Genomic DNA, 9,120 nt, shown 5'->3' on the forward strand with positions numbered 1-9,120 from the left:
CCTTGCCCATGCAAGACAAGCACCCTACCCTCAAGATTCATCCCAGATGTTTGCTCACTGACCGATTCGCTTATAAAATGATTACAACAAACTGCTAGGAAGGTGAGAGGAAGGCTGTAGCACCAGCTCGGCCTGTTGTGTTTAAAGTCCACAGACTGCAGAGTTTAAACTGCCAGTATCCTGTTCAGTACAGCAGACTTTGTCAGAATAGGTGAAACCTAATCTGCAAGCTTGGCCAACTAGGCAACTCGGGGGTGTGGCCGAGGCGGGGCTATCAGGGGGCGGGGCAAGGGCTGCTGGTGTCTCCATAGCTCAGCGGCAGGCAGAGAGGCGCAAGAGGAGTTGGAGAGTGGAGGAAGTGGACACCGGCCTCCGCGGGAGTTGGAGCGCCAGCGCGACCCTGACAGTAAGCTCCGGGGACAGCAGTGGGACTCCAGCGTGAGAGTTGCAAGGGCTGAGTGTAACTCCCGCAGCTAAATGCGCTTCCCCCTATCCCAAGGCTGATCATAACATGCAGTAGGCCTGCCTACCAGTCCTGCATCCGACGCCCCATCCTCCTCCTGAGGCAGTCTGGTTGCGCCTCTGAAGCAAGGGGTGGGTGCTAACCCTGACAGCGCTGCTGGCTCCTCGGCCCTCTGGGTCCCTCCCCGCGGATGCACGTTTGTCCCTTGGGCTCCAGGCTTGCTACTTGACCAGGCACCTGAGCCGATCCAGGTAGTGACTCTTAATTTTAACTTCTCCAGTCTGCACCCCATGCCGTTTAAACTTCCAGCGGTCCGAAGTCTGATAACCTTTCTAGCATCTGGTTGGTGGGCTCAGGAGGGAGGTGGAGGGATCCGGTGCATATGCGTGCTTCATGTCAACTCTAGGACTGCCTTTGCTGGCATTTAAGCTGCTGGCAGGATTGTAGAGATCAACATTGGCTTCTCTGCCTCTGATTTCGTCCCGATCTTTTTTAAAGTCACAGAGCCGAAGAGGCTCACATTGTTTTGACTGTGATACTGGCTTCCTTCCTCAAGTGGAGGCTTCACTGGCTCAAGATTTGAGTGGGGAACCAAAAACATGAATTTGTACTGCAGACACTTTCCATTCCCTAATACCTACACGAGGAGGGCCACAGGATGGCTTCCTGAGTCCCTGAAGAAGTACGGCCAGTGCAGCTGTGCTCAAGAGCCCAGACTGACTGTTCCGACCCTGCCCTCCATCCTGGGGATGCAGGAAACGTGTACTCATGAACTCTGGAAGCTTTTCACTGCAGACAACAAACAAAATTCAAAGCCCTGGGTCAGATCCCCAGCACCACAAAATAAATGAGGATCTATTTGTAAACTATAAATTATATTTGTGAACTGTAGGATAGAAAGCATCAAAAAGAGACCAGGGCTATTGAGTGGAAGGGGAGGGCCTCACAGAGGCAGCACTTTCACACTCCAAAGGGTAAGAAGTGTGCTTCACTACTCAGTGTCCGGCTGCGCTGGGCTGAGGAGAGGGCATGCAAAGGACCTGAGGCAGAGGTGTGCCTGGTGTGGGTGGCTTTTATGTCCTCAATAGCCCTCTGAGAGGAGCTACTATGTCAGTGAGAGGACCTGAAGCTTTCAGCTGCCCCTTCTTCTAAGAAAATAAGATTTGCCTAGACCCTCAGATGCTCCTGGAATCAGCTGTGTGACCAGCACCGTCACCGACCCCTCATGTGATCTGCTGTGACTGCACCTGCCTGTGGCTGCACCTACACACCTGCTGCCCAGGTGTACTGAGAGGGAAGTGCATGGTGAGCAGATGGGGGATTTTTAGTGAAAGGATGAGCGCCTCCCCCCGACCCTGGGGTCCAGTCTCTGCTCACTGCCCACCTAGTGCACAAGTGGTACCACAGAAAGCCCTGTGAGGATGGGCAGCAGCATCCTTCCTCCCATCCACAGCGGCCTGGCATGCCCGGGCATGGCCCTGCTTATCTGGTGCCTCTGCCCTTTCTGTCTTAGTTCTCCCTAGGATTCCGGCCCTGACTCAAGTATTTGAAGGGCACAGGGCCAAATTCCACTTCCTGATTCTTGTTTTAAAACCTGAGAGTATGGGAACACAGCCTGGCTGGTGAGATGGGGACAACAGAGTCAGGACAAGATTGGAGGCAGGAGGGCCACTACTCAGTCCCACTGGCCTTCTTGGTCACCTGCAGGTTGTCTTCAGGCCAAGCTGCTGGCATGGTGGAGTCTCTGGGGCGCTCTGTTGATAGGAATGGGAAAAGGTGCCCAAAAGGGAGCCCAACCTTTGGCAGGAACCTTCTCCTGCACGGTGGTGCCCAGGGAATGGGAGAGACTGGGTCTCCATCCTCAGAGACTTAATCAATTTCACAAACTGGTTCAATGGAGCAAAGTGCCCTGCTACCAGGGTTTATTGACTTACTGAGGAAAATCACAGTTCATGCTTTCTCCCAAGAGAGCAACTGTTGTCCCTCTCTGAGTGGCCAGCATGTTCCTTCCCACCATCACAGGCCTGGGGTGACATCTGACTCCTGGCCCAGTGCCTGTGTTCCCTTTGCTGCCAGTTGGTCCTCTGCCCTTTCCTATGGAGTCAAGCCACTGTGCAGAGCCACACCTGTACACTCTTCCAAGGCTGAGGAGCTCACTTTAAGGGTAAAAGTGTTGTTTCAGCTGTGTTATTGAAACATCTTTACAGGAAACTCTACTTGACCAACTGACAAACAACAGGCCCTGTTTGTGCTTAAGAAGGTGGAGTCTTTGCTCCCCGTAGCATTCCGGAGGCTGGCAAGCAGTGGTGCAGTATGGTGTCTCTTTGGCACTTACTTCTTAGGGTGTCTTATCTAACCATCGTCTCTGGACTTTAAGTGCTCTCTAATCACAGAGAAACGCCCTTTAGTTCTTAGGGTTGTAATATTACAGGAGGTGGTAATGCAGGAGTCGGGCTTCTTCAGCTGGAAGGACACAGCTCTGCACTATGGCTGTGCAGCCCCGGGGTTTCCCTGTGACATGCAGTCAGGTGCATCCAGAATCTTGACCTATAGGGTGCAGAAGGGAATTTCAGGGTTAGTCAGTATGAAGCAGAATTGGAGTTTATTACAAAAATATTTTAATATCGACTTAGAAAGAGTGGCATGCACAAGTATCTATTCATCTCACATAGGCAGCAATGACAAATGATTCTACAGAATTACCTGAAGAACCCATGAATTGATTGGGCTTACAGGATCATGAGTGCGGGACTCTTTACAGCATTGTGGGTGACTTGGGACAGGTTCATCACTGACAAGTCCCATCTTATCATGAATGATAGCCACTCAGGAGCTGCATCCTACCTTTGGGTAAACTGCAGTTAACCTACCTCCTTACAGGAGGTTCTCCTAGCCCCACCCTAGCCCAGCCTAAGCCCTCTCATACTGAGAGCAAGATTAGTGGATGGTGGGTGAGGAGGTTTGAAAGAAAATGGCCCCCATAGGCTCATAGAGAGTGGTCCTATTTGGAGGTATGGACTTGTTGGAGACAGTGTGTCGCTGGGGACAAGCTTTGAGGTCTCAGATGCTCAAGCTGGGCCTAGTGGTTCTGTCTCTTCCTGCTGCCTGCAGATCCAGATGTAGGACTCTCAGCTACCTCTCTAATACTATGTCTGCCTGCATGCTACCATGCTTCCCACCATGATTATAATGGACTAAACCTCTAAATGGTAAGTCAGCCCCAATTCAATGCTTTCTTTCTAAGACTTGCCGTGGTTGTGGTATCTCTTCACAGCAATAGAAACCCTCACTAAGGCAGTGGGAAACGGTAAGGGACTAGTGACCTCCTGTTCCCCTCCATCTAGGGTGTGCTGAGATCTCTTTTGCCGTAGGCGTAGTTATCACTGTACTCTCCCTTGTCACTACGTTATCTCTGCTCCTCGATGGAGAGAGGATGGAGAAAGACGCCACAGTACAACAGTGGTGCCCACCTCAGTGTGAGTGCCATCTGAAGATAGGGTCCCACTGAGGTGCCTTGGTACCTCTCATAGTCTCCCTGTTCAAAGGGTTGAAAAGATTAAAATGTTTTAGCGTCAACATTTTTATCTACACTTTTATTTAGCAACTGGGATTACACAGTGGTTTCTGAGGTTCATTGTACACTTGTTTGCTAATGAGAGAGAACTATTTTTTTTTTCAAAGCAGGTCAAATAAGGTCAAAGGAATTCTTACATGTCACAAGGAAGTAGAGACATGTGCTTTGCTGTTACTCATGGTACAGTCTCATTTGTGGGCCTTTTTCAAAGGATTTGATCCCTTGCCAGCAGTTTGATCATTCTTTGAAAAGACTTAACCAGATCCTGGGGTTGAGCTCCTCCATCTCCCTTATTTTCCCTGTCTTTCTATTGTCACGGAGTACTACCACAGTGTTACCATCCAGAGCCTCTCTGAACGTCCTGTAGACAGTGGATGCCTGACCACAGGAGCATTCCTGCCATGGGCACACCTGGCTGGCTTTAATCTGCCTGCACTTTCCATTATGACCTGGGAAGGCTGTGGATGCCATGGCCAGGGGTAGGAGGTCTCAGAGCCTCTGTGTGGCATCAGGGAGTCACAGTGCGGCTTGTATAAACTGAGGGCATGGCCACTCCAAGGATGGTTAACAGGAAGGTTGTTAGTGTGGATATGAGAGAGAGTGCAGCCAGAGGCCACCTGAAGGGTTTGGCATAGAGAAAGTAGTAAATTGAACATGGCCAGCAGACTGCATGGGCCATGAGAGAAGGCTTGGATTTAAAATCCATCTCTAGAACAGAGAGCAGAGGCACCTGGGTTCCCTTGACACTCAGAAAAGACAGATTAGCCTGTCTCACTGTCACAAATGAAAGGCCATTCCCCCAAATTCTGTTGATCACACAAAAGCCAGCATTGCTCAAGAGCTTGTGAAGCTGGCTCCCCTCAGCTAAAGGAGCCGTTTCCTCAGCACGAGCAGAAGGGACAAATGGTTAGCTCTGGTGCCTATTAGCATGCTGAAGCCCACGCTGGCCTCCAGGCCCCCTCAGTGTCACAAGGACCTAGCTCTTCTTACTTCCACCAGACCCCAAACTTCTCCAACTCATGGGTTTTCTCCTAGCTGTCCATTTGCTCGTAACCCTGCTATTTCAGACGTGCACACTCTTTGTCCTCTTGGTCTTCATCTCTCGCTCCTCACCCCCACCCCCACACTATTCTCCTGTTTCTCTCATGGCCAGATGCAGTCTGCTGACCTTGTTCAATGTACTGCTCTCTCTGTCTCTGCTCTGGATGCTTCCAGAGACCTCTCGCTATTCTCTCCTTCATATCTACAATAGAAAGATTCCCCTTCACCACATCAGGGAACAATCACGTCATCAGATACTCACAGGTAAATTCACCCATGTTTTACCTTTGTTCCATGGCCTTGTATAAACTGTAATATGACATTGTCTGAAGAAACTTAGAGACCCTCCCCTGTGTAAATTGTAAGCAAAGCCACCTTCCTTGGGCAGTTTGTTCCTTAAATCTTTTTAAAATATAAGGTAGTCAGACTGCAGGTTTCTGGACTTAAGTGCTTGGAATGGCAGGGCAGTTTAGGCGAGCTGGCCTCCCCTGCTTACTCAGGATGCCTGCCTCAGGCCGACCCACTACCCAACCAGCTTGTTCCTCAGAAAACAGAACCACCCAGATAATGGGAATGAACTCCTGTCCCAAGTGGGAGAAGGTGGCTCTGTTCTTGTCCCACTGTGTAATTGGATATTGGAGGCCTCCAGCCCCTGTTTGGATCCTGGTTTCTGAGAACCTGTGTTCAAGAAGATGATGATGTGTTACTGTAGTATTTAAATTGTTGTGGCCCAATCTTGCTTGTTGTTACAAGGCCGCCATCTTCCCTACTAGGCAAGGCCTGAGGCTACGAGCGGCAGTGTGTTCTCGCCACTTCTCAGCTCAGGCTGCCTGCTCAGGCAGGCAAGGACCACTGGCCTGGCACCCAGGAGATGCCAACATGGGAGATGGCTCTGCCAATCTGCCAAGCTATCTCCACAATGTTTGGCGGAGCACAGACCATTCCACCATCCATGTGGTACCCAGTAGAAATGAGATTTTAATGCTTAAAGATTATCCAAAGGCTTTATATGTTTGGTAATGATCAATTAACAAGATGGCCACACAATTAGAGGTATTACCCAATTAACTAACCTAGATATAAGTTGTTACCCAGGACGGTCCTGGACCTGTGGTTCCCCATGGCTCCTACATCCTACCTCTCCTCTGCTGTTCTAGCTCCTCCTCTTCCTTCTCCTCTTCCTCTGCTTAGTCCTCCCACATTAGCTCCTCCCAAAATATCGAGTTTAATGTAGAGTTTAATGTACTGCTACAATGATGGGCGGGGCATCTTAACATCAGAGGTGATGCTGGGGTGGGGCATCTTGACATCAGAGGCTACATAGGGATTTTCCTTTTCTTTCCACTGAGGATTGAACCCAGGGCCTCACAAATGCTAGGCAAGTGCTCTACTATTGAGCCACACCCAGCTCCCTCCACAGACACTTCAACTCCTTACTTGTGGCCCTTGGAGACTGCATGCTCTTTTTGTGACCTAGGTATTGCTACAGGCAAATTCAGCACTCTCCCAGCCTCCAGTGAAAAACCCAGAGAGCAATGCTGGAAGGCTAGCCAGGCCTCAGGGGGCTTCATAGGAAGTTCTCTCTGCACACATGTGGCAAGGAAGGTGGATTGAACTACTCAAAAGCCCCGGGCTGTAGGCAGTCCTGTTGCATGCTAGTGAGGAAGCTTCCAGACCACTAGGTTCCAGGCCACAAGATTATAATCACTGAGGCTCAGCTGGGTGTGGTGCAGACAACGCACAGAGAGTGGCATGTGGAGGGAGAAAAGCTACTGCATGCTGGGCAGTGTACTCCTGCCACACCAGTGTGAGCATCTGTCAACCCAGCTCAACAGCAGCACGGCCTAACCTTTCTCTTTAAGGAGGTGAGATGCACTTCTACACATTTTAAGCCAGTGGAAAACTTGACAGATCCTATTTGGATTGGCAGAGCTAAAGATGGGAGAGGCCACAGGGACCTGACAGTGCAGGTCCTCCTGCCCTTCCCTCCTTATAGGATTTAAAAACCTGAGTGGCAGCATTATGAAATAGTGAAACCATGCTGGCCGACAGTTTAGTGGGAGAAGCTGTGCCCACATGAGGGAGGCTCTGGAATCCATCCCTAGCGTGTGCACACACATGCACATAAAAAAAAAAAAAAAAAAGATGGCGAATGTTTTTTTGAGAGCCCATAAAGTAGAGTCAAGAAGCCATTGTTAATGAGATCTCAGACACATCTGCAATGGAATCTGACTGAGACTAAGTAAAATAATCATTGCTAACTGATTAACGAGTTAGCTTTCCTAACCTCCTTAGGTTTAAAGCTTATAAACACAGGGTTAAATCAATAAATTTAAGTGGCTTTACCACAGTGGAAGTATCCATTCTCTCTCTAAGGGCATCAAGGGACTGCCCACCTGTACAATCCCAGCCCTCTCTAGTTAACTCCTCTGTGGTGGAGACCAGACTGAGACCTGGAGAAGCACAGACCTTGTCCTTAGGAGGATACAGGGGCAGCACTAAAGGCCTGGCCTCCACCTGGGCTGGCCCTAGCCCCGGTGTGCTTCAGCAGAGTGCTCCGTCCAGATCATGAGCTTCTGGCTGTCTCTGCTAACGTGTGGCTATGCCACCTTCCCAGAGCTCCCCGTTAAACTCCTCACCTCGTCCTGCTCTTCCTGTCTTCTATGTTGCCTTTAAATGCACTGGAACCTTCTCTTGCTGGTCAACTCTGGCCTGTACTCCTCTGCTCAACTCCAAGGCTGTGCTCTGAGAGAAACGAGACATTAGGCCCAGCACAGAGGATGCACCACAGCTGAGCCACCACAGCACAGGGACAGTGGCACTGAGGGAGGAGAGACTGGCCATTAGCCATCGGTGTTATCTGAGAAAGCCTCTGCTTATCAATCACTGACCAGCCTGAAATCTGAAGTGGTGAGCAGGCAGCACAATCAGAAGGCCTGCGGGTTGTCAGCAAAGATATTTGCACTCCTTCCTTGTGTTGCAGGTTGACTGGAATGAAAGGGAGACCAAACGTTTCCCTTACCCTGCTTAGAGTTTCCCCATCTCCCTAGGAAAGGAGATGGAGTTGCAGGAACAGTCAGATCCAGGGTGGAGGCCACTCCTACCTCTCCCTCTCCCTCTGACATCTGAGGACAACAAGTTCATTGGTTTCCCACTTTTCCTCAGCCCTCACAATTCCCAAGCCAAAGTGTGGATGGCCACCCCCACCCCCACCCCGCCCCCGTGGAGCTCCCAGGCACTCAGGTCACCACCAGGCGATCTCACAGCCTGAGGGAGCGTTTCTCATGTCCAGTCAGATCCAGGGCCAGCTGCCAACCTCAGTAGGGTTCTCTACACTTACTTGGTTGGCCTTTGTTCTGGAAAATCCCTGTAAGGTAATTCGCCTTCCAAAGACCACATCTGCTGAGTCACTATCAGTTGGTACTAGCGGGCAATCTCAGGAGACAGGCCTAACTGAGCATTCCCAGGGTAAAGAGAACAGGGCTCTCTCCAAGGGCATGCAGGGCCCAGACCCTGAGGCTTGCACTGATTGCCCTCTGACCCCACAGTATCTCTAGTCTTGCTCCACACTTCCTTAGTCCTTCAGTCCCGCAGACTAGACCGAGAAATAAGCTGTGTGCTGTTACTTAAAGAGAATTTTAAATCTTTGTCAATCAAAACTTCTAGTGTCTACATAATGATCCAGAGAAATTTCATCTCATTCAGTCAGTATTGAATAATCATTCAGGAAGAGCCAAGGTCTGGGAATACAGAAGGGATATTTGCTTATAGTGAGGGGGCACAGGCCCTGGTGTAACACCTGAGCACAAACAGAAATGAAGGCATGGGAAATGTGGGAATAAACACTTCCCTCAGAGCTCTGGGACAGGAGAGGTTTCTGGGCACAAGAACTAAACAAAGATGGTTAGGGTCTGTGGCTCAAGCTCATACAGGGGAAGATAGGTCATCAGACCACTTTGGAGGTCCCATTAACTAGTTTTGCTTTGTCTCTGAGCCTCTCTCTCTCTCTCTCTCTCTCTCTCTCTCTCTCTCTCTCTCTCTC

General features: G+C 50.1%; 1 protein-coding gene across 1 annotated transcript in view; it reads left to right on the forward strand.

Moving 5' to 3' along the window:
- The first annotated feature begins 270 nt into the window (after positions 1-270).
- Ephx1 (epoxide hydrolase 1) overlaps positions 271-9,120 on the forward strand; it is a 40,445-nt gene continuing 31,595 nt past the window's right edge. Inside the window, exon 1 of the mRNA XM_028781358.1 lies at positions 271-406. The gene's annotated coding sequence lies outside the window, so the exon portion shown is untranslated. The remainder of the gene's footprint in view (positions 407-9,120) is intronic.

This window comes from Grammomys surdaster, unplaced genomic scaffold (assembly GCF_004785775.1).
Source record: "Grammomys surdaster isolate TR1022 unplaced genomic scaffold, NIH_TR_1.0 411, whole genome shotgun sequence".
In the NCBI taxonomy this organism is placed as follows: domain Eukaryota; kingdom Metazoa; phylum Chordata; class Mammalia; order Rodentia; family Muridae; genus Grammomys; species Grammomys surdaster.